The 6,881-nt window shown below is 44.9% G+C and overlaps 1 long non-coding RNA gene across 1 annotated transcript in view; it reads right to left on the bottom strand.

Moving 5' to 3' along the window:
- Positions 1-5,519: 5,519 nt before the first annotated feature.
- Positions 5,520-6,881, bottom strand: part of LOC109440865 (uncharacterized) — an 85,824-nt gene continuing 84,462 nt past the window's right edge. Inside the window, exon 6 of the long non-coding RNA XR_012498753.1 lies at positions 5,520-6,800. This is a non-coding gene — a long non-coding RNA (uncharacterized LOC109440865). The remainder of the gene's footprint in view (positions 6,801-6,881) is intronic.

Here is a 6,881-nt window from a genome sequence, read left to right as displayed (position 1 = left end):
CTCCTTTCTTGTAGTCCAGTCCCCACTTCACTCCCAAATTGCCAAACACCTACACTCATGCATGCTGTCTGTTCTCTCGTGATTTTATATTCCCTCTATTGCAGTCATTCATGGGATTTGCCATCGAAGGACCATCTACAGAGGCTGCAGCTGAAATGGTCAAGGATTAAGTGAGAGAACCTGTGGCACTCTGCCTTGTTGCCACAACAGGTGGCAGAGGGCACCGAAGGCCTGGCCCAGGAAGACGCTGAGGGAGAGAGGCGACCCAGGGTGCAGGGATGGCAATGCGGGTTCCCTGAGAGTTGGGAGAGCTGTCCGAGGTACAGGGGTCCAACTGGGAAAGTGTGCTGCGTGGTGAAGCTGGGAAGGCTGTGAAAGGATGGCCCTCAGGAGGGAGGACACTGCACAGAAAGTTTGCCTCCTTCCTCCTTTTGCCTGGACTAGTGGCATCCCATGACATTCACAGTCACAATGTGTCATGATAGGCCCTTAGTGAGCACAAACGCCAATCCTGGTGTTAGAAGGTTAAGTGAAGAGGTTGGGTGAATGATTGCCCAAGGACACACAGGCCAGGACGCGGACAGTGCTCCCAAACCTCTCCTCTTCCCAAACCCCCCACGGCCTGATTTCTCTTCTTCACATCTGTAATCACTTATTCAGAGACTATCTTCCCCTCAATTCAGTAAGCTTCATGAGGGCAGGTTTGATGTCTATTGCTTTAGCATACATCCCAAGTACCTAAGGTAGGGGGTGATTCTGCGTGTACGTGCATGTGTGTGGAAGCTTGTGTGTGTGAATGGGTGTGAACTGGTGCATGTACGTCATCTACTGTCACATGTCCAGGCCTTGTGGCACCTCTTAGAAAACACAGAGCCTGTCTTCTACCTCTTTCCCCCACTCTCCTCAGCAGAGTATTGTGTTCAGAGCGAGCCTTTGCTCTACATTTGATGACAATTTGTTGATTCCAAAAGAACTTGCTACAAAGCATTGATAATTATACCTGCATTGGTCTGGCTCTATTTACTTTTAAATGCCTTTGCATGAGTGAAAATTAATTGTTCATTTTTAGCACATTGAACATTTCAAAGCTCTTTTCAATGCACATTAGTTAGTACACAAATTAAGTTGGTAGGCATTTTTGTCTCTTGTAGGGGATTGGGAGATGATGCACTCAGTAGAGAGGGGCTTTTTTTTTGGTCAGGTTCAACTTAAAGAGGTCCATGCCTCCTCCTTCTGATGGGGTACAAGAGAAAGACACAGCAAAGATGTGCTTCAAACACTGTCACCCACTGACTGGCTCCCTGAACAAGTTTTATAAATTCTCTCTGTCTCAAATTCCTCCTCTATAAAAGCAGCATGATAAGACCTCGTTCTCAGGGCTGGTCATGAGAATCAGGGAGATAGTTGGGATTGTACCCAGCACATAGAAGGTGTTCAGTAAATATCAATTCTCTTCTCCTCGTTTCTCAGTTGGGGAAAGCTTCCTGGAAAAGCCAAGATTTAAAACTCTTCCCAGTGATGAGAGAGGACCAGACATTGGCTAGTGCTCATTCCCCTGATTTCCAGCATCCCTGTCTCCTACCTTCTACCTGTGAGAGAATTAAAAACCACCTAAGCCACCTTCCTATAGTCTTTCTCTGATACAGTCTTATTTCCCCTCCCTCCCCCCGCCCCATTTCTCCCATTTGAAAGTCTTGAAAGAGAATCACTCCACCTGTCTCTACGTATGTTAGTTTTTTCAAAACACCTCTTGTGAAATGCAAAATTTTAATACCAGGGAAAGGATCACGTGGTGGATTACAGAGCAGGAAAAGCGAGGTGGGAAGCTGTACAGACACCAACGTACCAGGACCACTTGATGTTTACAGTGAGGAAATGAAATACTTAATAAGCCAAAAAAAAAATTGCAGGAAACGTGAATCAGGTTTCCCTCTCCCTTCCTTCTCCGGCAGAAATTAAACAACTTTTACACACCACATCGTCTTCAGTAGAGGATGCTAATGGCGTCCCCGATGCCCTCTTCATCTGATCACACTTTATTGTCTGTCAGGATGCCAATTAAGGCAAGACTCTCCTATCGCACAAACTTCCCAAGCCACTGTAAAGGTTAATTGAATCATGTACAGGCGACGGTCTGGTGGCCAGGAGGCTTTAGAATTCCTTTCAGACAGTGGGTTGGTTGGGAGGACAAATTAAAAAATCGTGTGATTGTTGTGCTGTCAAAGTGGTGGCTCCTGGTAGAGGAGAAGTGACCAGAGCCCAGCTTTCCTGCCTCAGCTCATTCTGCCCCTTGTGTTCAGCTTTTTTGTGCCACTTTCAAGTTCTTGCCAGCCTCCTCCATTTCTGCTCCACTCTATGCAACACTGTTTGCTGAGAAAGACAGATGTTGCCTGAGGCAGACCTTGGGGGCTGGGACTGACCCAGAGAGCCAGCCGTAGCCTGGCCCCCAAAGCAAGCCTTTCACCAAAGACCTGCTGCTTCTAAAGCACTTCTTTAGACAACATCATACTGTTCAGAGGGTCCTCTCCAAGAGAACACAGGTATATGATTCTGGGCCTCCTTCAGGCTACAGATTATGACCCAGACCCAGAATAAACTGCAGTTTTCAGGATTTGCTGAATGAATAACTAGATCATAGACTCGTGAACTGTTGGAGCTGAGAAACTCCCCAGAGAGCCTTTCACTAGGTCCTCTTAGACGGTAGGTGAGGACCTGGGGTCAGAGAGGAAGCGTGATTTTCCTAACGGCACAGGGACACGGAGTAGAAGAAACTGGTATAGAGTCCTGGTCTCCTGAGTGAGGGAAATCCCACAGGCAGCACTGGAGTTGTCTAGGCCTGTTATGAATATGCTCTGTGCTCAACCACCTCGGGGACCTCGATCTGTGTACAAGCACTGAATGTACTACAACAGACTTTATGAATTAATTAAATCAGATCCCTGGGGGTCTCCACTCAATGGCATCCTTAGAACTAGTATGTCTTTAAAATCTACTTGTTTTTCTGGACTTTGTTTAGACTGTTGTTTCCCACAATTCATTCAAGTGGATAAAGCCCTGGTTTAACAGAACTAATTTCTTTTAATTTAGATGAGCCTTAGATTATAGCTTCTTTCAAGAAGACAGCCCGCACTAGACTTTTCTGGAGGGTGTGCTGAGGATTGTGATAGGGTGTCCTGATGTGGAGGCCACTTTATAGGCTCAGATCAGACCTTATAGGATCTCAGGGATGGATGGTCCTTAAATGCCACCTTACCCGACGAACAGTTAGCACTGTTCCTGGTCCTCGATAAATAACTGGTAAATGCATGCAAACAAGAATGGATGGAAGGAGGGATGGAGGGATGGGTGAATGGAGGGATGGATGGATGGTCCTTACCGCACTAACAGCCAGCACAGTCCCTGGTCCTCAATAAATAACTGGCGAATACATGCAAACGAGAATGGATGGAGGGAGGGATGGGTGGATAGATGGGTAGATGGACGGATGGCAGGATGGAGGGATAGAGGGATAGTTGGATGGGTGGATGGGTGGATGGGTGGATGGGTGGATGGATGGATGGATGAGTTTCCCAACCGCACACTCCAGGGATCAAAATGTGATCCTTTATACCTTCAAGGTGGTGAGAACACCACCTGGTGAGCTGGCCTGGACCACTTCAGTCAGCTCTGATTGTTAGGATGCAAACGTTTAACCTCCCCCGCCCAACCTGCACCCAATTGTCTTTTCTACAGAAGTCAGATCCTAAAAGAGATTATCATTGATACCTGCCTGATCTATTTTGAAAAGCAGAGATGTATAACTTGGGTGAGCTTAGCTGGAGGGCAGGCTGGGACCCTAGCAATGGGTGGTGGGCTTCATCAAAGCATCACTGCAACACCGCGTGTCTGACAGTAGAGATTCTTAAAGCCGATTCTGTTTCTGTTACCATTGGCCCACATGCCTTCAGGGTGGTTGGGGAAGGGAAGTGGTTTGGGTATTTGTCATAGGCATAGGTTTGTGGCCTGTAGCAGCCTTCAAAATAACATGGTAACTAAGACATAGCCTTCAATGTCAGGCTGCTAAAATCGACTTCTGCCTCTAAAACTTACTGCCTATGTGACTTGGACCTAATTGCTCTGTGCCTCACTTTCTTCATCTGTCAAATGGGAATAAAAATAGAGTGTGTGAAGATTAACTAAGATCATTTGAAGCCTTCCGTGTCTGGCTTCTTTCACTCAGCACAATGTTTTTGAGACACATCCACGTTATCGTACATGACAGTCATTCATTCCTTTTTATTGCTGAGTAGTACTCCCATGTACGATTATATCACAAATTGTTTACCTTACCTCCTGTTGATAGACATTTGGATTATTTCTAATTTGGGCCTATTATTTATAAAACTACTATAAACTTTCACATGTAGGCCTTGTGTGGACATAAGCTTTCCTTTCTCTGTGTCGTATAGTAAGTGTATGTTTAATTACATGAGAAATTGCCAAACTGTTTTCCAAAGAGGCTGGGTCATTTTTCTTTTCCACCAGCAATGTATGAGAGTTCTAGTTACTCCATATTCTTACCAACACCGGATATTATCAGTCTTTTTAATTTAGCCATCGATTGGGTTTGTTGTGGTAACTCATTATAGTTTTCATTTTCATTTCTACATGACTGCTAACTCTTTTGGAAAAATTATCCACCTTAAAAGATAAGAAAACAACAGGTATTTGATGACCTGTGCCCAAATTCTGATGGGAATTCCCAAAGAAGATTCCAGTTATGCTCAATAACGCCCACATAGTGGGAACATACACATAGCCTTCCAACGAGCCGCACTGAAGAACTATGTCCATTTAAACCGTCATATTTTGGATTGATTTTTAAAAAAAAAAACAGTCCTGTTACCTCATAGCGGACTCCTTGGCAGTAGGGCATGGTAACTAATAGCAGACTCTGGGGTCGGTCGGCTTCGGTTCATGCCACTCTTGGACCTCATTTTCCTCCCCTGTAAAGATTAAAGGAGTTAATCCATGTAAAACAGAAAATGCTTGGCACACAGTCAATGATTAAGAAAAGTTAGTTTTCATTGTATTTCTTTGGCATTTTTTTCTCTTTGCCATGAATACTCTGTGTGCCATTTTGCTCTTAGCAATTCTAAACTTCCCAGCCTATTCTGACCCTAGTGCTTCATGGAATTTGAGCAGTGATTTTGCAGCAATTCAATCTAATGGGTCAGGTACTCTGGTCCTGTCACAGAATGGAGGGATGTCTGAACCTTCCACTGAACAGAGATAGGGTAAGAAGGATATTGAGAGAGAGGGGAGGGGCAATTGCTTCCTATTTCTAAGGACCTGAAACCAAAAAGGGGACTAACATGAAGAGAGTACATTGAGTACTTACAACATGTAGGGAGACACTACCATTTATCCTCCAAATCAGAACACCTTTGAAATTGAAACAGGCCCTATTAAGACAGCAGGTGTAAATCAAGATTGTCCCAGATAAACCAGAATGGGTAATCTCCCTAAAAATGTGCCAGGCATTGTGCTAGGTTCTTAAAATATTTTAATTACTGAACTGACCACATGGACGTAAGAGTAAATATCATTAATTCTTATTTTGCACCTGAGAAAATTAGGTGCGTGAGAGGTTAATTAACTTGCCCCTCAAATCACACCACAGTTGGTGAGCAGGGGAGCTGGGATTCAAACGCAGAGCTCTTATTCTGAGGCTCTCCCAGTCGCCTCTGACCTTTCTGCTGTCAAGCCCTCAGGACTTCTCCCCGGGTGAATCTCCTTCGTGCCTCTGCTTCTCTTTCCTTTAAAAAAATTAATAAAAAATTCCAGGCATACAAAGTGTTATAGAGATCATGAAGGCCCATCTATCACCACCCTGCTTGAGAAATCAAACACGATAAATCCACTGGCAGTTCTCTGTGTATCCCTTTCCAGTCCCATTTGCCTCCTTTCCCCAGAGAACCAGGAACTGTCCTTAACTTGGCTTCATAATTTCTATAAAAAGCTCGATACTATTAAGGCATGTGTGGATGTGCCCACAGAGGGCACAGAGTCCGGTTTTGCAGGCTTTTAAACGCGTATCAATGGTGATACGCTGCGCCTCGTCTCCTGCGACTCTCTTCCCTCATTCAACAGCATGAAGCGCCAAGCTTGCCCATGGTTGGTGCTGTGTAGTGTTCTGTCGCGTGAATGAATTACACAACATTGCATTAATTTGTTCCCGCCCATTAGAACTGCTAGAATAGTTCTGATCATTCACGGTTACAAGCAGTGCTTCTGTGAAGCTTCTTGTACGTTTGCCCTCACGCACAATCGGCAATAGGGTCTGTAGAATTTAGACCCAGAGTGAGGTTGTTGGGTGTAAGTATCTGCGTAGCTTCAGCTTTCCTCAGTATTGCCAGATTGCGCTCCAGTGTGGCTTTGGCTATTTACCCTCTCAGTCGTGGAGTGCATGAGTCAGGATGGCTTCACATCCTCCCCAAACATTAGTGTGATCACACGTCTTTCTTTTTGTAATAATACCATGAATAAATGTCAAATAATATTATACTGTGGTTCTGCTTTGCATTTCCAGCATTTCTGAGTGGTCTGATGACTAGAGAAACTGGCCTTCTTTTCATAGGTTTCCTGGCTGTTTGGGTTTCCTTCTCTATGTAGGAGCCGTACTTTCCTTTCTTCTCACTCCTCCTCGGTCCCCCAGTCTTGAGAAGGCAGCCTTTGCAAGAGAACGTCGTTTTTCTTTCTCACCGTCCTGCTGCAAGAGTCAAGTCTCCTGTGGCTTAAGGGTTGTGCTGCCAATTGCTCTGGAGAAAGTGCCAAGAGACAATATAAATAACAGAGGGATGTTATGAATGTCCCACAATCTGACAGAATTTTTACTTTCA

The sequence above is a fragment of the Rhinolophus sinicus genome, linkage group LG09, assembly GCF_036562045.2.
Source record: "Rhinolophus sinicus isolate RSC01 linkage group LG09, ASM3656204v1, whole genome shotgun sequence".
Classification (NCBI taxonomy): Eukaryota; Metazoa; Chordata; class Mammalia; order Chiroptera; family Rhinolophidae; genus Rhinolophus; species Rhinolophus sinicus.
The sequence above is the reverse complement of the archived record's forward strand: the minus strand, read 5'-3'. Positions and strand labels throughout refer to the sequence as shown.